The sequence below is a fragment of the Dermacentor andersoni genome, chromosome 1, assembly GCF_023375885.2.
Source record: "Dermacentor andersoni chromosome 1, qqDerAnde1_hic_scaffold, whole genome shotgun sequence".
Classification (NCBI taxonomy): domain Eukaryota; kingdom Metazoa; phylum Arthropoda; class Arachnida; order Ixodida; family Ixodidae; genus Dermacentor; species Dermacentor andersoni.
The window spans coordinates 190,006,299-190,028,265 of record NC_092814.1 but is presented as its reverse complement, the minus strand read 5'-3'; the positions used below and the strand labels follow the sequence as shown (position 1 = coordinate 190,028,265).

Below are 21,967 nucleotides of genomic sequence, written 5' to 3'. Positions count from 1 at the left end.
GAAACAACCTGAAGGGGAGTCCAAAGACACATAATCGATGTGGTTTCAGAATTTATACACCACGGTGAGCGTTGCGTCAACAAACCTGCACTTCGGGGAACGACCACGCGATCCGTCATGCGCAGAAACATAGAGACAGAAGAAATAAAGAAGAAGAAAAAAAGAGGAAAGGCTGGGAGAGCGTAGCTGGAGCTGATAAGGTGGTTACAACACCACGGTAGGTTCAAAGTCCCACAGTACGCAGTACATGAGTGGTTTTTGGTGCAACTACGATTAGTTTCTGTTGGGGGGAGAGAAGAAGGAGAAAAAAGAAACATGAGATAAAGTGAGGAAACGACTAGCCGTCCGGCTCTAACAGCACTAGGTAAGACATATATATATAGAGCCTGCATAACCAGGCTGATGATGATGATGATATAGAGCCTGCATCGCCGTGACACTCACCATCGCTCCGTCCTCACCTTGCCTTGATGCTGTCTTTATTAGCAAGGAGTGATGGCTGCCGCTCTGCGAGGAGCACGACCGGTGCCGAGACCAAGGGCTTATGCGAGCGTGGGTGGTTGGTATACCTTTACTGCGTCGGCCGAGATGATCATGAAGAACCAGACGCGGGATTCATTAAGCTGCACTGTTCGCACGAAATATCTTAGCCAAAATGTTCTTGCACTATGATAAGGGTCCAACCGAAGTGGCAGCGCATTGAACCTATGGTGTCGTATGAGAGTGGGGAGGAAGCAAAGCTCGGATCAAACGACAAGAAATGAAAGAAGCGTGGTCAACTGATGGCATAATCACACATCATTCATCTGTAGTTGGGGCTATATTCTTACGGCAGATCGCTGCAACACCCCTATTCAACAGCTTCCTTTGCGGGCGTCTGCTACGGTGCCGTAAAGCGCAACCATGCTCGCCCGTACCTCGCACAGCCGTGAACAAAATTGCAGTGGAAGTGTGACGCATTCTTCTCACTTTTATGCTTGGCACAGGGCTGACAGACACGTTGTGGCGTATTTGGCGTAGGAAAAGGCGCTCAAGCGGAGCAATTTCAGGCCAGGTCTGCCAGACGAACCCTGCCTCCATCACCACCACCATATTGCACTGCGACTAAATGCTTCTATTTCTATACTAAATACAGGAATAAAAGAAAGAGCTGCATAATATACAGTTCATATGGCCTAAAGACAAAGCGCCCAGCATCCGTAAATCCATGTGGATGATATGGGGTCGCGCTGCACACGGTTGCAGGTGCGGTTCTAATGCCGCGCACATAGGCTCAATGTCAGCTTCTCCGGCAGGCGGTACAGTCTAAGGGCCTGGTCTACGATGTCGTCGAGCGCCAACCGACGACGAAACGCACGTTCCCTTCGCATAGGAACCCTGTCGAGGGCACGGAGAGCTATGAAAGCAGCCCTAAAAGAGAAATACAGAAAGAAGCCGCGTCTATTGACACTCCCAAATTATGACAGAAAATTTCACTGCGTAACACCCGCACGTGCAAGTTTCGCTGCCTATAGCACTTTGACATCGTGTATCAGCGTCCATCGCTCCTTCTTGGCTTTTCCTCAGCTGCTAAAATACGATGACGCTTCGTGCCAGGTCAAGAGTTCGTTTTGCAGGTTCAGGCGGCCGCATTCCGGCAGAGGCGAAATGCACAAAGGTGCATGAACAAAGGTACGTCAGTTTTGGAGACCGATAATTAATCATAGGTTGGTGACGTCAGGGCCTGGAGCCCCTAACTACGCTGTCTGTTATAGCCCAAGTAGTAGCTCATAGAAGTCAAGGCTAATCAGTCACCATCAGCACAGTGATCAGTGCCAACTTTTCCATAAATTTACAAATCTCGCAAGAAAGCACGTTCAAATGCACGTCAGAATACTGCATAACACCGTACACGAAGCACATAACAGATCAACATTCTAGCTGGTTCCGGATCAAATCGGTTCAAGCCATCGATCTTGCGACACTGACGCACTTTGTTCGGTGCCGTCACTGCACATATAGTACGAGGCCTAGGTGGGGGTAGGGGTATCCCAGCGGCGTCAAACGCAGTTCTGTAAGCATGCGAATGCGGGCTCGCAGTACGAAGCGAACAGTTGCTCAAGAGGAACAGTTCTTTAAAATTTCAGACGAATTTGGACGTTGTAAAACGTCATCAGCTTATTTTTTATGTTCACTGCTGAACGGAGGCTTCTCCCAGCGATCTCTAATTACCTATGACTTGCGCTAGTTGATTTCAAGTTGTGCCTGCAAATTTCCTTTGTTCATTACCACCCCTAATTTTCTGCCGTCCTCAACAGCACTTCCTTTCCCTTAGCACCCACTCTGTATTTCTAATGAATCACCAATTACCTGCCCGACAAATTACGTGACCTGCCCGGCTCACGTTTTTACTCTTGGTTTCAACTACCACTACCCCTGTTTCCTTTCTGATCCACACCGCTCTTTTCGTGTCTCTTAAAGTTAGGCCCAACATTTTTCGTTCCATCCTTTGTTTGAGCGGTCCTTGTTCTCAAGTTTCATTGCTAACCTCCAAGTTTCTGCCTCATGTGATAGGAGTAGTACTGGAACAATGGAACGATTCTGCACTTTTCTTTTCAACGACAACAGTGGGATCCACGTCACAATTTGAAAATGCCGGCCGTATGCGCTCCGACCCATCTTCATTCTTCTGTAAATTTTCTTTTGATGATCAGTGTTTCCTGTGAGTAATCGACCTAGCTAATCTTGCTCCTGTGCAAACTCTAGAGTCTGACTGCCGATTTTGAATTCTTGTTCGCTTGACAGGTTATTCAACATTACCTTTGTCTTCTGGATATTATTGTTCAACCTACTCTTGCACTTTCTCGGTGAAGGTCCTGAGTCAATTGTTGCCATTTGTCCCCAGCGTTGCTGCACAGGACAATCTCATCGGCAAGCCGAATGTTGTTGAATTACTCGCCGTTGATCGTCGGTCCTAATCTTTCCGAATGTAACATTTTGAATATTTCTTCTAAGCATACAGTGAATATCATTGGAGAGATTGTGTCTCCTTGCCTGACCACTTTCTCCAAAAGTATTTTCCCCCTTTTCTTGCGGATAATTAAAACATGTGACGTTGAAACTATCACTGAGGCAGAGCCGAAGCGAGTCTGAGGAGTTGCTGATACCTGCGCTGTGGCTGAACGCAAACAATGAATTACAAATAAACGAAAAAAACTTTTAAGTTGTCAGACGAACGCTGCAAGCACCACGGCATTGGTCTGAAGGTTCTTCAGTCAGTTCTTCGGTACAATTTACCCGCTGTGCACTTACACTGCCAATTAAATAGATGTGTCCTAGCTTCGTACAAACGCACTGAATTAACTGATCGAACTGTGCGCCACCGGGAGAGCACACAGCAAAGCAAATTCGAGTGACGCAAATGCGGATCTCGCTGATACGACGTGTTTTAGTGACCATGCTTAACGTAGTTCACGCTTCCCTCTTGTTCACTTCGCGATACCAGGCCCCAATGGCCGGCTTTTTCATGCCGTCATGTTGACCGTACTACTGCGTAGCAGGCGCAGAGCACCGTAAGACCATCCCCGGCTGGAAAATTATTGCGCGGAATTCACAAACGCCTATGAAGTGTTTCTTAAGTGAGAGGAGGAGATGATTCGAAGAATATCGCGCGAAGCGCCTAAAAGACGTGAGTGACGTCATTTCACGCAGGTCTAATGTTAGTCCGGGGTTTAGAATAAGCATCTCCAGCCAATCATAAGACGATGATGACTGTCGTCTGCTGTCGCTTTTCTTTCTCGTCCGACCTTCACATGGCCCATTGCCCTGTTACTGCCTTTGCGCGTACAAAATAAAAGCGTATAGTGGAGTCATTATGAGCATTATGCCATAGAGAAAGGATTTAAACACGAGAGGACACTCGGCCAAAACTAGCGACAGGAAATACTTCACGCTAGTATTAATGTCGACCGTTTGCTGCCACTAGCATCGGGAAAAAAAGAAGACATTGAAAGGAAGTTAACAGACACTGTTTTATTTTTTTTTAATTCTTTCCCGGCAGAACTACAAATGTGTGGTTATAAATTAAGTTATACTTTGCGACTTATTTGTCTTGCGTCACCTAGCGACAGGCCAATGACGCGCCAGATGCATGCGTCATGCGTCTGCAGACACGCCGCCGAAGAGAGCGAGGCCGGCCAGCTCGGCCGCGAAACCACGGCTCGAGTGTCCACCCTTGTCGTTTGCTATGTTACTCTATGGGCCGGCTGTGCGTGTGAGCGTTGGCCTTTTCGGTGACCCGTCTGCCTTCCTTTCTCTTATTTAGCCTGGTTTTTTGGGCTCCCGGCGTATTCTTGCGTTTCTTCTGCACGTCGACACGGCACCACTGGACTACGGCAAGGTGAGAAATTTTGTTTGAAAATCTGCGACGCATTTCGAGCAATTAGGCTTACGGCACGGAATCTAGACATGTGACACAGTTAGCGAAAAACAGCTCGGCGGTCCTGCCGCAGTTAACTTGAGTTAATGACTCCTACTGTGAGATGTTTGCAACGCTTTCTGTGAATCCCATATTATTGTTACTAATTCCGGTAGCTTTTGGGCGTGCTCACCGCGCCTGGTGTTGTGACGCAGTTAGCGAAAAGCAGTTCGGCCGTGGTACGCAGTTTTTTCGCGTGTGCTGAATCTTACTGGGACAAGTTCGTGACGCTTTCTATGACCCCCAACATGATTGTAATTAATTTCGCTACCTTTAGGGATAATTTTGAGGCGCACTCACCACGCCTGTCGTGACGCAGCGGAAAGCAGCTCGGCCGTGGTGACGGTTAGTTTGGCGTGTACTAAATCTTAGTGGGACAAGTTTCTGCCGCTTTTTTATGGCCCCGCAACAACATATAACTCCCCTCGGTACTCACGCTTGTCGAAAATGCGACGAGTGATTGCCAAGAGTCATAACACGGGAGTGTTGCTTGCGCCGGCAGAATGCTCAAAAGATAATGCCAAGGAGCTCAAACACCAGGAATTCGTAACTCGAAAATTTTGTCTTCTGAGCGACTGAAAACAGGCTTTGCACCCAAGCATTTGTCTCGAGTGCGAGCAGAACGAATTCTGCGAACGTCCAGCATGTTCTGTTTGAGAGCCTGTTTTGTGGTCACCTCTGTGCATGCATAGCGTACTATCGCGTCGGTTGAAGTCAAGTTCTTTTAGAAACGTGCAGTCACCCATTTATTTATGCTCTTAAACTGCAGGAAATAGGGGGTGGGAATGGGGGAATGCTTTGAAATCGGATGTTTTCGTGATATGTACGATATTGTTTGGGATGCGTCTGGTATTTTCTACGCCATGTATGTAAAAGCGAATTGCTCTTGTTTGTAATACCACCCATTCACCACTTTCGCATGTTTCGCCTCTATACGCATTACTCCTATTATAAGGTGTTAATACCAAAATGGCACATGCTTGTAATTTAATTTCTAAAGCCAAGCTTTCGTTGCCTCTTCCTTCGCCTTTCCCACTGCTGCTGCTGTCAGGCACACCTCGTTGGGGGCGGGGGGGGGGGAGGAGGGTCACAGCGTTTGCATACATTACAGGAGTGAGTCGGAGAGGAAAGGTGAAGCTAGAAACTAGTTTTCACCTCACCGCTGGATGGATGGAAAATGGATGGATGTTATGAGCGTCCCCTTTGGAACGGGGCGGTGGGTTGCGCCACCAAGCTCTTGCTATTATACTGCCTAATGTCCTACCTAGGTTAAAAAATAAAAGAAAAAGAAACCCACGATGAATTTCCATAACCGAATTTTCTGACCCCCTATTGTGAACTTTGTTATTGTACGTCTCCGTTTTTTGTCGTTTCCGTACTTCCGCCAATCATCTAATCACCTCTTACTAGTCTCTATTGTGGACATGTTTACTTTCCCCCTGCTCTCGCTGAACCCAAGGGCTTCAAGGAGGCCAGTGGTGCCTAAATTGACCGCTGAGCAGATACCTTCACATGCTCCATCGTTTCCCGAGCTTTACCGCAGCAAGCACATGCTTCTTCTTCCTTCTTATATCTCGCTTTATAGGTGCGTGTTCTAAGGCATCCTGATATCGCGTCTAAAATCATGAGCTTCCCTTTGAGTTATCATAAATTGTTTCTTTCCTGATTTCGTATTTTCCTCTCAAGTAGTTACTCATGGCAGGTTTCTTTTCCATTGCCGCCACCCATGAGATTATTTCAGCCTCTCTAACTTTCCGCTTGACGTTCTTTGTTGCTGTGTTGCTCACACTACATGCCGCTACTTGTTGGTAAGCTTCCTAGTACTTTTCCTCCACTGTGAATCAATGTTTATTCTGTACAAATACCTCAACACTCTCTCCCAGCCCATTTACTTTCTTCCACATTCCTCAGTCGTTCTTTATAATCAATTTTACTGTGAGCTTCCCTCGTCGAATGTGCACAATGCCCTCTGGAGCTCCCTGGCCGTCGCCACATGAGCCTCTTGACAGCTGTGACTCCCCTCAGAAGCATTGCAGAAACTAAAGCGCTTCCCTTTCTACTAAGGTGCGAGTCCAGAGGAGACGTAGATAGAACTGTAGGAAGGAGGGAGCAGAGGCAGTTCCCATACAAGGGAGGGAGGGGGGGGGAGGTGACGTGAGAAGGCAAGCAAAGCCTGCTACGCCTAGTGCACCACTTATGAATGCGGCCGATTTACGCTCGAGCCACCCATCGCCACAAGCCGCACCACACGCTTGCGGTCGCGCGAAAAATTGCACGTATCCAGCACTTTGCACACAGTGTAGATGGTAATTTGTGCACAAGTGTATACCTTACACATTGTAAACCGAAATTTGTGCACAAGTGTTTGATACGTGCAATCTTTCGTGCGACCGCACGCGTGCGGTGCGGCTTGCGGCGATGGGCGGCTCGAGCGTAAATCGGCCCTAATAGCCAACTAGCCGGCGCTTCCAAAAGTACGCTCGGGAGCAGTAGCAGACAACCCCTTGCAGCAAGGATTAACTGAAGTTCGCGGCTGCGATTTATCCTTTGTTCGGGTGCCAGACTGCTTCTTCTGAGGTGACAGCTGTAGGGAAGACGCTGTCTCTGTGGAAGCGGGCATGAACACGATATTACCGGTGTTTGGCACAACCCGGTCCACATGCGTGTCAGGTGCGTCCCGCAGACAAACGCCATGAACTCCATTTTCCCGAAGTGGAGCTCATGTTAACTAGCGGCTATACTTTGTTGAGTAATGCGATGTCTCGATCGTTTTTTTTTAACTTCTACCCTTGCCGTAATGCTGCTTCTGTACCTCAATAATAAGCACAGGTCGTTAGTGCAGACTTAGATCTCAAACAAATCCACACGGTGCGATGTCTGAACATGCTGTTGTGATATTGCTGCCGATGAATACATGTGGTATCGCCGAATAAGTGCAGTCAAAGTCGCCTCAAGAAGAGTCATTGTGAATTTATTGATGGAAACGCGTACACTAGTTAACGAAGTCACCAAACGCAGGAGTTAATAAGAGCGTGTGTTAATGCTGTATCACCCGCCGTGGTTGCTCAGTGGCTATGGTGTTGGGCTGCTGAGCACGAGGTTGCGGGATCGAATCCCGGCCACGGCGGCCGCATTTCGATGGGGGCGAAATGCGAAAACACCCGTGTACTTAGATTTAGGTGCACGTTAAAGAACCCCAGGTGGTCGAAATTTCCGGACTCCTCCACTACGGCGTGCCTCATAATCAGAAAGTGGTTTTGGCACGTTAAACCCCATAATTAAATTAATGCTGTATCGCCGATGCAATTCTGCTGCATACGCCGATGAACTGCCGTTCCAGCTGCAGTTTTTGCAATTTTAAATTCCCTAAGGGAGCTTGGAAACGTACAAAGCTAAAGTCTGACCAACCTTTCAGTACTTTTTAAAATTTTACTAGAGAGAGATGCCACATATATTTTAAGACAGAGCAGCGCCAGTCAAAGTAGATCGGCGCTGGCGGCAAAGCCAGGTTTAGTCCACTGCGGCGTAAGCATAATAAGAAAATTCAGTTGAGTACAAAATTCAAATGCAAAAACGGACTACATTGTGAAACAAACAAATCACTAGGCGTGGAAAGTCTGCTCATACAGTATCGAGGTGTGACGACTACCCAAACGTGACGCGAACTTTTCAGTGAAAATGGAACAAAAATATAATATGCAGCAGCTATTAGCAATTCTCGCCCTGAACTACCTATTTCCTAAACCAATTTCTCAAAAACCACAATATCGAAAATGCCCTCGGGCAAAAAGAATAGAGCTGCTAAAAAAGCACATGCTTAGTATCATTCCGATAAGACACAGCGCGATTTAGACCATTCACAAATGAGGCAGGGTGAAAACCTCGCACCTCAAAAAGTCTAATTATGCATGAAGCAACTAGCAACAGTTCAACATGCAGGAAGCCACGCCTAAAATAGATGCAAAAACATGAAGTGCGTGACAGCTGATGCGAGGATTTACCGTGCCGTATAAAACTAACTATTTCAGTGCTTGCAAACTTCAGTAGCGTTAACGTACAACACAATGCGCTCGTGCAGTCGTGCTGTCTATGTAGCGCAACGTGGTAAAGAAGCGGCAAACCGCATTCAGAACTTTAGCGAGATGCGTTTAAACCGCATGCTGCACTGCAGACGAACTTCGTCACTTGCCCGTATAAATATGTTCGAGTGGAAAAAAATAGCGGCACGACAAAGGAAAGCATGCAAACAAGAAATTTCCTACCGAAGGGCGGGACCCATTGCTACCGTTGCTCCCGCTGATGAGGCTTTGCGGGGAAGGATTAGAACAGTATCGCCGGCACGTTTCTGCCGCTATTTGAGCCCCTCCTCCCACCGTGAAACAATTATTCGACATTCCTTGAATCTTTGGGCACCCCCCACGTGCGAACTACGGCGCGCGGCTGGCTCCTTTCCCGTATGTGCTGCGCAAGGCCGCCAGCAGTGGCGCGTCCATCGGCGCACACTACGCGCTATGGCGGTTGCGGGGAAACTGGGTACACTTAAGTTCAAGGTGCGGTACAGTACGCTGCTGCTATTTTTGAAAAATAAACACCACGCAGATATGTCAAGCGGACAGACTACGCAAGGCGTGCAGAAGCAGAGCCGCAATAATTAGAGCGCACCGCAGAGTCCAGGCGACACTACGGAAGCGGTCGACCTTAAAATCAACACTTCTGTGCCCACCGCCTTAGCTAGGGGCCGTGGATTTGCTCCCAACCGCGGCAGCCGCATTTCGACGGGGGCGAAATAGAAAACGCACGTGCACTTAGATTTTGGGGCACGTTAAAGAACACGGTGTCAAAATTAATGCAAAGTCCGCCAGTACGGCGTGCCTCATAATCCGATTGTGGTTTTGGCACCTACAGCCCCATAATCCTATTCAAGTTTAATACTTCTGCCACAATGCGATGTGCCATGTGAAGCAATGACTATGCTCAACCCTCTCAAAGGTTGTGCAATATGGCAACATATGGAAATATGGCACACAACAACGCCTCAAGCAAACACCTCTCCCTGTGTGTTCTGTGTACTACGTAGACAAACATCAGTGGTGACCGCAAAGTAACGTTTAATATCAACTCACCACTCTCGTGTTAGACTAAACGTTGAAGAAATTAAGCTTTAGCCGTCAGCATCACCGCTAATTATCGTCAATCAAAGAATCCAGCTTGGAATACTTCGCTTACATCGATTCCCACAGTGCGTAGAATCTGCATAATTTTTTTCATCTGGCATCGTCCGGTGGGACTTCGTACACGTACTATTGCTGCTTGCCTGGTGCCACGACGTTGGGTGAATGCACAGAAAGCCCGGAACGAGCATTTATATAGAGTAAAATAAACATTTCCTCATTTCACAAGGCGTCTTGCGTCTTCATGAAATTGCACGTGGTTCATATTTGACGGAGACTTGTAAAGGTCGTTCGCAATCATTTTTGCTTAATAATAAAACTATTACGCACTAAGACCGCGCGCGGGTGAGCAGTAGAAGGAACACATTTGAAGGACGCTTAAGCTTCGCCTTTAAAAGTGGAAGACAATAGCATTCAAAGATTCCTGATTGCTTCTCACGCTTCCCGGCAACTGGAGCATATGTAACCGTAATGTTTACTTGGAAACTATTGCTGCGAACGCTATGCACGAAGGCGAGCTTTGAGGTGGAACCACGGGCTCTTGCGTGGGCCGCGATGCGGCGGAGGCGAGTGCCAGCTGAAGTTAATGCAAGGAACCGGGCGCGCCGCTCCGTGGGCCCCAAGACACCCATCGCGCCGGCGCGCAATATGGCGGACGACGCGGCCGGTTTGTGTGTGTGAAGGGGTTTCTTTGAGTTTTTGCGTAACAGAATTGTTTTCTGGTATAGTCAAGTTACAATCCGAGAGCTATCGTGTCTGTGGGGTGTGTGCAAGTCTTAGTTTACAGTTTTTCTACGTATTTTAGCTTGAGAAATTCAATTCGTTCAGTCAATTCCTTGCATCATATGGAAGGCCTGGGTACACGTGGTTCGAAAATCACTTTGTTGATGCGATGTCCGACGCCGAACGCGCAACGACAAATTTTCTGCGGTACGGGCTCCTTAACGTTATCGCGTTATAAAAGGCCGCGGTGATCAGCGCAGCCGGTGTAATGCGTTTCAGCAAGCGTTCAAAACGGGCGCGCCCAAAGCCGATGCCGGCTCCTGCTTTCACCTTGTTCTCGTTTTGCTCATCGTCTTGAATTTCCATCTTCCCCGTGTTTTCCCAAAACCGAAAGTGTGGTTTAGGTATTTATGTCGGCGGCTTGGTGCGCTGCAGTCAATTCCGCCGCTGGGCTATATGGGAGTGTCCGCTCTTGTTGAATCCTATCTCTATGGTTATGCTGCGTGCGCCCCCCCCCCCCCCCCCCGTTTTTTTTTGCCAAAAACGAAGTGTCTCCAGGGATACGCGTCAGTATATATATATATATATATATATATATATATATATATATATATATATACTGGGGTTTCGGGCTCTCGCGGTGGCTGTGTGGAGCCATTGCGTTATGTTGCCGGGGGCTCCGTGTCCCTCTCCTCCTTGCCTGGACGGGGTGGAAGCGGGTCATAAAACACTGTCACTCGGCTGTCATCCCGCCCATGGGAAAGTCAACAGGCTTTCCCCATTGGCCGACACTTTGGCGGGATTCGGGCCCTGCTTGCGTGCGCTCCGGGTACGCGCGCGCAAGACGGTGCGTACGTGTTCCTCTCTGCCGGCGGCGGCTCCCCTTGTCCGCCGCCGGCCGATGGTTACTTCGGCTCGTCGGGGTCCCGGCCTCGGCGGGCGCGCGCACTCTTCCGTCGTCTCGATGTCCTGAGGCAGCGTCTGTCGATCGTGCCCCCGCCTGTTCCTCTGTCGTTTCTTTCTATTTCCTTTTTCTCTGCTGTGGGGCGCGCGATGGCAGGCGCTGACCGAAGGATAGGCAGCCTCTTACTGCTGGGTTCTTTGTTCCTCTCTCTGTCGCGGTGGGCCGTTAGCGGCCACCGGCGACCATTTGGCCATGTTTTGTGTCTTAATTAGCTTCAGATTCGGACGTGATGTTAAACGTGTGTCTGTATTGAGTCCAAGTTTAATAAATAGTTCTTTGTGACTTCTAGAGAGATTTGCCTAGGGTCTCCCTTGCTGCGCGCGCGGTCTCGCCTTCCCCTAAGCTGGGGCCGGCGGGGCGCGTACGCGCGCAGCTGCGCGTCGGCACACGGAGCGGACTGGAGCAGGCGCGGACGCGGTGCCCTGCACGCATGGCGGCTCGGAGTGCTCGAACCCGCGGTGGTCGTCCGGCGCGCGCGAAATCGGAGCGTGCGCGCCGTGAGCGTCGCGAGGAGACCACAATATATAATGTGCGTGTGTGTGTGTGTGTGTGTGTGTGTGTGTGTGTGTGTGTGTGTGTGTCATCGTATTGACGTCCCGCTTCATATCATAGCCAGGATTATCATCCGTTGTACGCTGTTAACCGCGTGGACCTTTTGTCTCCCCCCTGCGTGACGCTTCCCGAAAGTGCAAGTGGAAGCCGCGGTAGCCGAGTGGTTCGAGATAGTTGATTCTAGTCCTGAGAAATGCTGCTTGCTGCACTGGAATGCCGTTCAAGACAACCCGTCCCCTCCAGCTGAGCGCCTTATAAGCGAGGAGGCAACGCTGGACGGAGGCAGCCATCTGAGAATAGAACCCATGAAGTGTCCACGTTGGCCGAACGTGACGACACTTGCACGGGCATTACGAGTGGATGATCATGACGGCAGCTGTACGGGCTCGCCGACTGGACGAAAATGACACCTGTACGGGCTCGATGATTAGCTGAGAATGACGCGACCTAAGGTACTGAGGAGGTTATAAGCCAGAGAACCATCGGGAAGAGACAGGTTATTCGTGCCGCGGGCCGTAGCGTCTGATTTGCTGCCGGCCGTCGATTACTTTTTACTGTTATTTTGCTTTTTGTATTCCTGTACGTAATGTAAATAAACCTTCGTTTCACGAATTCGCCTTAAACGTCGGCCAACTCCCGCACACAACGGCAAGATCCAAATAACGCATACTTTCGCTCACACCGTAAACCACATGCATGATGAGCACTACCGTGGGCACATACACTACGTCACTGCGACTTAATGTTGAATTGTAACTGTGAGCGATATATTAGAAACGTTTAAGCGTTTCTTCGTTATTTAATCTCGCATGGAGAATTGTAGCCTGAAAAGAGTCTGGAGAAATGAATTATCCGTAGCCCTGTGAGTGATAGAAAGTTCAAACTAGAAAAAGAAAAGTACAATAGAAATGCTCAAAACATCAATGACAAACTTGACTGTTTTCAGGGACGGACACTACCCTTCTATTTACTTCCTCCAAATAGTGTTATGACAAGTAAGAAAAGTAAGGCTATCACGCGCATAAACAAAAACAGCCAATCAGTCTTTAATGTTACTGACTTCCACAGCAGCGCACGCCTAATACAATTGTGCACTAAAACTAATCAATGCACTTTGAGATGACAAATCAGAGCGCGCCACGGCGGTAAGGTTAAACCTTACTGTCCCGACGTGGGAGCCGCCTGCGTCAACCTAAGGGTTGATCTTCAGGACATTAAATAAAGTTCATCATACCATAGCATACAAAGATGTAGCACGCTCCATCCTTGGCTGTCAGTTGTGGCCTCTGGCCAATCGGCGGCAACAGCGCTTTCCAACGCGTTAGCTATAGAGCAGCGCATATATATATATATATATATATATATATATATATATATATATATATATATATATATATATAGACATAGTGACGTTCGTAAGACTGCTGCCCCCTATCGTAGAAATTTCTTCTTACGTCGACAGCTGTTACGGCTGCATAGGATTTGCGAGCTACTTATGCTTACTTTGGCGCAAGTGGCGAAATTCGCACCTGTGCTACCATTACATACACGCCTTTTTTCGACTACAGCGCTCGTATTTGCCGGGGCGGGCATCACAAGCTTGCTGGTTTTACGAACAGCTTTAGCTTTTTATATACGCCTTTTTCGTGGGATTTTTCTTGCGCCAAAATTTCTTCGTAAGCTTGCTTAGTGAATTCCGCCCAAGACTCGACAAGAGCTCGCAGTGAAGCTGCAGGTGCACACGAGTAATCTGTATCGAGCTCCCTCGCACTTAGACGAGCTCGGCTACATGAGGAACTACATGCGCCGCTTGAAACGCGTGCGCGCGTGCCTTGTGTCGAGGTCGGCTTTTGTTGCTTGTAGCTACGGCGTATAAGCATAGGCGCTCCGAAGGAAAATGTGGCAAACAACCCCACAGGGTGGCAAGCACTCGATGTGCGCCATATCTACATTAACGTTCTCGTATACGTTTGTCGATGCCCGATCTGCTTATATTCTTCACGTAGTATGCAGTCCAGATCACTTTGTAAACTTTCTCAATACAGTTTTCCTCGCATAGTGACACAGTGGGCTACATCACGATCGTGGTCTAGAAAGAATGTGCGACCAATATAACATAAGGCTTGCTTTCGATCGCTCGGTTCTCGTCGTGTTTTACATTTACCGTTCACCGCCGCACGATCCCGGTGATAACGCGTGCGGTGCATCGCTCGGGCCACAGACGAAGCGTGAAAAGGAATAGCATTGGAATGAAATCGCTATATTATTCCGGCGCAGATTATTTATTCGATCCTGATGCAGCCGCCACTGTATATTTACATTTCCATACACGTATGAAGCGCGGGAGAAGCGCACTAATTAGTGCACGTTTATACCGTCTACCGTGCAGGCCGCGGTTTGAGACAACTTGCGTTTGTGTGCGCGTTTGTGTGCGCGTTTCAATGTTTCCTTTTATCGAGGATACGTCCTGCGCTGCAGGTGAGCGCATCAGCACTCACCAAGGCGCCAAGCGGAGGCGCGTCTTATGGACTCACGAGGCCCATCGGTCACTACAGCGGCTATCTTCGCAGCACGGAGGGAACGCGACAGGCGGCGGCCTTCCAATAAGGCGCCGCTTGCTCAGGAGGAAATTGTCTCGATGAAGCGGCCTTCCTTGACAGCGAAAACGCATGCTGCCACACACTGCTCCCAAGCTCCTGAAAAGTGTCCTGGGGACTGTACAAATAAACAGCATGGGCGACTGCGATACACGATCGCGTTGAGATTGAGAGGAAAGGGGATTTTGTGTTGTGTCATACGTGCGTGTCTGTCTACAATGGAACTAGGGTAACGTGCGCCTCAGAGAGGTGCGCCGACGGGTCAATAGTTATTCCTGTGTTTTGTCATGGCTGCCTTGATAGAGACAGCTCTGCCCTAGCCGCTCGATGGAGGCAGATCAACAAGCCGTGGCTCTGATTCCGTCAACAACGGGACGCCAAAGGGACGCCAATCTCCTTCTGCTTGCGAAGCGCATGGCTTACATCAAAGAGATCGGAATACCCAGGGCTGGTATAACGTGAGAATTTATTTCCTTCGAATTTGTTCCTTCATCGTTCGTCGTAACGATCGGCCAGTCCTGGTGATCATGTAGGCGGAGCGCTGCTCAGACCACTGGCGCAAAGCAAAATAAATTGAAATAGAATCCTAAGGTTATCCCTGCCCAAAATATGAAACGAGCTTTTTAAATCAATGGAACGTTGAGAGAGTGCTAACGCTGTCCATAAATTCTGTAGCAGTGAGTGTATGATGATGATGATGCAGTAGTCAAAGGACGATGGGGAAATTAACCAGCTTCGAACTGCTCAAGAGAAATCCCGTGATGATGCCGACTAAGTATTTGTTGCAGCCGGGTGCACAAAGAGACTTTGCCGTCTTCGACAAGCCGCCATTATTAGCCCTCTTCTAATCCGGATGTCGACGGCAATGCAGACAGTTTCCAGGAGACAGCATCGAAGTGTGCTACGCCTGCTACTTGGCTGTGAGCAGTCTACACAGAAGAGTGATCAACAAGGAGTTGTGTCGCGCAATGGTGTGAAACAAACGCTTAAGACGTTGTTGACGTGACACAAACGTAATAATGTCAGTGTAAGAGTTGTTTAAGCGAGATTTGACGACTACTTTTAGGAAAACGTAAGCTTCGGGAAGTGACGTGCGTGATTCGTCAAAGTGCAGTATAGTCGGTAAAAAATCGTCTCTTATCATGGACTTAGCATCACCGTAGTGTGTATGTGTGCATGTGTATATATATATATATATATATATATATGATGGTTGGTAATGTCGATGAATGATATTACTCGAATAAGTGGATGCCGCACAACGATTAAGCTCTATCGATGTCCACCTTTCATTTAATTGGCTTAATCAATTAGACTTGTTCGCTTAATCGTTTTCGAAAGTTTGACAGGAGCGGCGCGAAAATTTCGCATACGTACTGGAATGGCGGCGCACGAGCAATGATTGTGCGGCCGTGGTAGAGCGTCTGTCGTGTTTTTCCTAGTCCCGAGTGGTGCCGAGCCGAGCGCTTCCCCTCTCTTTCCCCACCACGCCGCCCGAAGCCGGAGGCTTAAAATTCCATCGCAATTCACAGCATACGAGAGCAACCCATTCGTTGATCGTTGTGCCCCTCCCAGTCCACTATAAAGGCGCGGCACAGCATGCGCGCTGGTTTGGAGCGTGTATTTGACATAGCGATGGAGTTCATGTCGATTCCGGCAAACTTATACCGTCCGAGCATCTATTCTCGCACGCTGGTTGTGCAGCCATTCAAAGAAGGTGCCGGTTTTACCCAAACATCGCGCCCAAAGGATTCCTTCGCGTTGTAGAAAAGAGCACGTGGTTTAAAATGCTAAACCAGTAATTTTCTTTTCCCCTATGCTTATTACAATTACTTCCATATTTCAGTTTGACTTCACCTTTCGCTTTCGCCATTTCTTTTTATTTGTAGTTTAACTTTACTGTACAGGGATTCACTAGTGCCATGTATCTTATTTAATTCTGCACTAAGTGCCACTTTATAACAAACTGTTACCTCACGAAAGAAGCGGGGTCTATTTGATAGGACCCGCCGTGGGTTGCTCAGTGGCTATGGTGTTGGGTTGCTGAGCACGAGGTCGCGGGATCGAATCCCGGTCACTGCGGCCGCATTTTGATGGGGGCGAAATGCGACAACACCCGTGTACTTAGATTTAGGTGCACGTTAAAGAACCCCAGGTGGTCAAAATTTCCGGAGTCCTCCACTACGGCGTGCCTCAAAAAGTGGTTTTGGCACGCAAAACCTGATAATTCAATTAATCAATTTTATTTAATAGGCTTCGAGGCGAGCCTCAGACGAGGCAAACCATCCTTCGTCTCCTTCTTGTTCCCTCCGCTCACCCTTTTTATTCTTCCACTCACGCAGCAACATTTAGTGTAATAATGCATTGTTTATCTTTTCGAAAGTTTCTAGTGCCAACTATATTCAGTTCACCTTTATCCTTTATCAACCATTTATACACTCGTGTTACAAACTTGGTTTCTCAAACATTAAAATATATGGTCCTACAAAAGCAGATAACTGCATAAGGGATCGATGTTGGGCAAGTTGGTGTTCCATTTGGAGGGAGAAACAGTGCGTAAGACAAGGACCAAGAAAGATCGAGAACAGATGCGCTGACTAACCTTTTAGGTTAGTCAGCGCATGTGTGGTCGATCTTATTTAGTCCTCGTCTTACGCGCTCTTTCCCCTTCCAAATAGAGATCTGTTTCAACCTTTTCAAGGTTACCCGGCAAAAATTTCTATGAATTACTTAATCGATGGAAAACCTTGCATCGATTAATCGATTAAATGTTTAAATTGGGAATGATTATTCGTTAATAGAATTAAAAAAATAATGAACCAACCATACACCGTAGCATGAATGAATTGAAAGAGAAATGAGTGATTTTTTTGTTTCTGTGGGTTCTCCAAGGGAATTGCTCATGGTAACCGTTCAGTTTACTTTGGCGTTCCCGAAAGGTAACTAGCGTCAATTCCAGTCACCGACACTCGCACGCACACGCACGCACACGCACGCACACGCGCCGTTCCGCCGTTCACTAGAGACAATATGAAGGCTTTTATGCGCGTACGTAGTGCCGATCTATAAAGTGAAGCCATTTATCGTGACTTCGTGTTCCTTTAACTCCAAACATTCTTTGCCTTAAATGCATCACTTCGCGATAGGTAGGTTGGTCCCGGTCGCTTCTAGTTTCGGACCTGTTCAATAATAAAAGAAAAATTATGCGTAAATTCTGAGAATTGTCTACAAATGCCTAAGCATTCTTTGACTCGGCTGTTACTTAGCTGTTGCTTCTGTTTCCCAAATTTCATTTGGCCCACCCCCAAATTTAAAGCTTGCATACCCCCAACTCTAATGTTAGCCCGCCCCCAACTCTAAAGTCAGCCACCCCCAAATTTCAAGTTGGCCCACGCCCAAGTTTAATTTGGCGAGCCCCCCAATTTAAGTTGGCCCACCCCTACTATAGGCTGCCCCGGGCATTTTATATGGAGCCCTATGTATCCCTATCGGTAAGGCGTTGCGCTTTTCGCGTTACGGACACGATTTTGATAATATTGCCGGGGTATACTCGCCAAAGAATGCTTATGAATTAAAAATATGAACATGTTCGATTGTGTGATTGAACCAGGGTCAAGCTCGTCACTTGAGCCAGCTATTAAGAAACGCTTGCCAGGACGAAATCAGTCACGCCATCACCATTTCCGTCATTGCCGCATTACAGCCTCCCCATACACCCTGGAGAGAAAAGGTTAAATGAAATGCAGGGAGGTTAACCAGGACTGCACGAGCCTGGTTGGCTACACTGCATTTTGAGAGGGGTAAAGCGGATGAAAAGATTAAGAGAACGAGAGAAAGTCAAGTTTTTGTGCACGAGTCGCCGACGCAATGTAAGCGCTGTCATAGAGGGTTGCTTACAGTCAGGTTGCCTTCAGGAATCGCAGCAGTGCTTTTGTTTCCTGCAGCAGTAACATTCGAGACCACTGTTCTAAGACCTTGTTCTGTGAGAAAGTTCTTCCATCTAACTATATGGCTCAGAGTCGGTGTGTCTTCAAAACATGTGGGATGTGCGTATAGTATAGAGTATAGTGTTCTCTTTGCTTTCTTTTTTTTCTGTCTTTCTGTCTTTGTGCAACTTGTAAGTAAGCGCCTCCGGAATCGACTACACACGCGTCCACTTCATTCGAGCGCGAGTTTTTTGTCCTATGCATTTTTTTCCTATGCAGTCTAGGCACCTGCTAAATAGTACAAGGCGATCGCCGCTGAACAGAGTACACGAAAGGTCCATTTCCTTGCATGTATCCTAAGCACCTTGATATGTTTCCTGTGATCAAGCAAGTGCTATAACGGGTATTCTGGGGCACGCCATTCGGGCATCCACTATAGGCTTAGCGTAACGTCGTAAGAAAAGTGACGCCACGCCGCTTTTACAGCACACGCGATAATAATCTCAATGGTGCACGTAGGCTCGTCAGCGTACGTCGTTGTGGTGCGACAGAACTCTGTACCGGAGCAGACAATGCGAACAACGTGTCCTCCCAAATTTCCTTCCTTTCGCAGGGCAGACGCCGAAACTCTGATAAAACCGACGCCGCAGAACTTAGTCGCTCAGAAGTATGCGCTTGTGAGAGCTTTACCAGAGTGGGCAGCATCCGTGCGCTGTATGAAAAGCGGCTCTTGTGGCAACGCGCGCTAATCCTGTATGCCAGCCTATGTCCGCCTCTGCATTACGCATACAAATGCCCCTACAGGTAGCCGTGAGAAGCTTTAAGAGGACGGCTGCTACGCAGACGGTGCACGCCATTGAGCTATTAACTTCATCTGCAATATTAAGGGAAGGGCTTTTCGACTCTGTTCCAATTGGGGAATTCGAGGCGCTGAACTGTTTATTGCGCCGGTGCAGCACGGAAGCACCCCAACGTCTCCATGTTGCATCACACATGGCTTTGCGCACAATGTGCCACTTTCGCCCTGCACGAGCGTGTGCGTGCCACTAAACAGGTGCGAACTTGCATGTGAACCGAACGTACCTTTTATCAGCCTTCATAGAGCTTATCAGGTCAGGCTCGTGAACCATCAGAGGGAAAGGTCCTGGCGACAATAAATTTACGTCGTTTTAAAAAAGAAAGCGGTTGTGGTAACGTCACAGCGACGTTATAGCGCTCTTAATGTGCCATCGTTATCACATACTTTATATATGACAAATAAACGCGTATAAAGCACATTACCAAATATAGCCTATCGGTGAGCAAACAAATTTCCTCAATATCGCAAACTAGTCATCTTAACGACGTGCAGACCAAGAGGCGCCTTGTTAGATGCGCGAGCGAATCCTTGACCTGGCCTTTGAGGCTCAAAGCGTCGATTTGGCGAGACGTAGCATAGTGGACTATGTCTTTATTTTGACTATCTTAAAAGAAAACTTTGTAGTTACTACTGCTTTTATTCTCGCTCTAATTGCAAAAGAAATTTGCATTTCTCTGGCCGCATAGTTTATTAGAGCACTTGTTATCGCTGTTTGCATAGTCTCAATCGTCAGACAGGTGGCAAAACCAGTCATTTCTCTACAGTAGAAGCAGCTCGCATCTCCGATGGCGAGATGCTACAACGGTGTTTTGTTTCTTCATACTTTATCTAGGTGAAACAGAGAAGCAAGGAAACTACGTTTATGACTGAACCATGCTTGCGAGCTTTCTGGGAAATTTGAGTGGAAACAAAACAGTGGTAAGCACAAAATATTATTTTTAAGTTGTTAGAAGATAAACCGCGGCCACTGTACACGGCGGCTACTACTAGGTCTACGTCAACAAACACCTTTCTTTGTGCTTCTATCACTTTGACTCACAATTCACAATCTGTAGACCAACCACATCATGATCCCGCCTCTGCTCTCGCCAGCTTCTTGCGTCTCTGACGCGACGAGCCTTCTGTTCGTCGCATAAGAAATCAATACAGATGGAAACGGCCAGCATTCAACGTGCCACCACTACCGTTCGAATACATCTTTAGTAAATTCCCGTTTGCAAAACATCTTAGCAGGAACTAGCTCGCTTAGACAAGTGACTTAAGTTGTGTGCTAACGGGGGCAATTAGGTATGTACTCGTGGTCCTGATGCCGTCGTTATGGTGGCTAGAGGAGTAGGTTTGCCGACCGAGCGTAGTCCGCCACTTCTCCGCACCATGACGCAAAAATGGCGCTGTAGTCAGAACTGTTGTCCTGCGCGCGTCGTCGTCCTTACGCAGGGAAGAGTGTGTGTACGCAGGAAAGACAAAATGCGGGGTTGGCGATCTCGATAACGCTCATCTCAGCTATGACGTATGCTTCAAATACCATTCTGTAAAGTGCAAGCAAAGCCGTATTGGTAATTGGTCTATTGTCGGAAAACACGAAGTGCTGAAACTATTTTTCTTTTTAGCTTCTATGCGAGAATCTCGCACTGCAGCTTTAGCGGTTTTCAACGAGTGCGGAGTTATTTTGGAGTTTTAGGCTGTGAAATAGTGAGTAGTTCATAGATTTGGTGCAATAAAGTATCCTTTGAACCAAATAAGTAAGCTTCAACGTCCAGAAGCGCCGCAGTGGGGCATTCCGGAATACTTTTTGCAACACCCGAGAGCCATGAACGAGGACCTAAACCTAAGTTCACGAGCGTTTTGTATTCCGACACAATCAGAACGCGGCCGCTATGGTAGATTAACGAATCCCCGACCTCATCATCAGTAACGCAACGATATCCACCGAGCCACCACGGCAGGTAAGAACTTCGTTTGGAGCGAGAATGTTGCCCTTGGTGCTGAATTTATGGCTGCCGTGTAATTAAGTCTTGTGGTCGTTCGCCTTTCCTAAAGCTTCGTAATATATCTTTGCAACCGTTTACACCGTAGCTGGCAATATTTCGCACATTTCAGGAACAAGTGAGCTTACCGTTCCCGCAGAGTTACATTTAGGGTGCAGCCATCGGTTCCTTGCATACCTTATCCATACGCTTCCAATCGAACTTTATGAAGAGTGATGCTCAAAACTAATTTCGCTCAAAGAGAAAATGCGGCAGCTGTGGAACCTTCCACTTTCAGATCCAGAGACCGAGCATGATGTAACACGTACGCGATGACAAGCTCCGCATGCACCGGCACAGAAATATTCACGTCGTAATTTGAGCAGCTAGGGTTCATTCGCAACTTGTTGCTCTGATCGCTCCTCTTCTCGTGGTGACTGCTCAAGTGTTTTTCTGACTCGTTTCTGATGCATTTATTATTCTGATAAAACATGATTTTGGGACCACACATTGAGAGCTATGAATTTTGCAAGACATTTTTCTCAATCTCTTAGCATCTATAGCGCATTGATGTGTACATTGTTGGTGCGAGTGAAGTGTTTTCGAGACAAAATTTTGCTCTGATCTCTCCGAGGGTTTGCGATCATAATCACGTTGCGTGCTCAAAGTCCCAAATAATGTACCTTCTTTTCTCGGGCATCATATTATAGAGTTAAACAGAAGCACCATCTTATTGCATCGTCGGTAAACTT

At 47.7% G+C, this 21,967-nt stretch overlaps 1 protein-coding gene across 1 annotated transcript in view; it reads right to left on the bottom strand.

The window, feature by feature from the left end:
- Positions 1–21,967, bottom strand: part of LOC126547042 (QRFP-like peptide receptor) — a 280,155-nt gene that overhangs the window by 55,700 nt on the left and 202,488 nt on the right. The gene's annotated exons all lie outside the window — the stretch shown is intronic.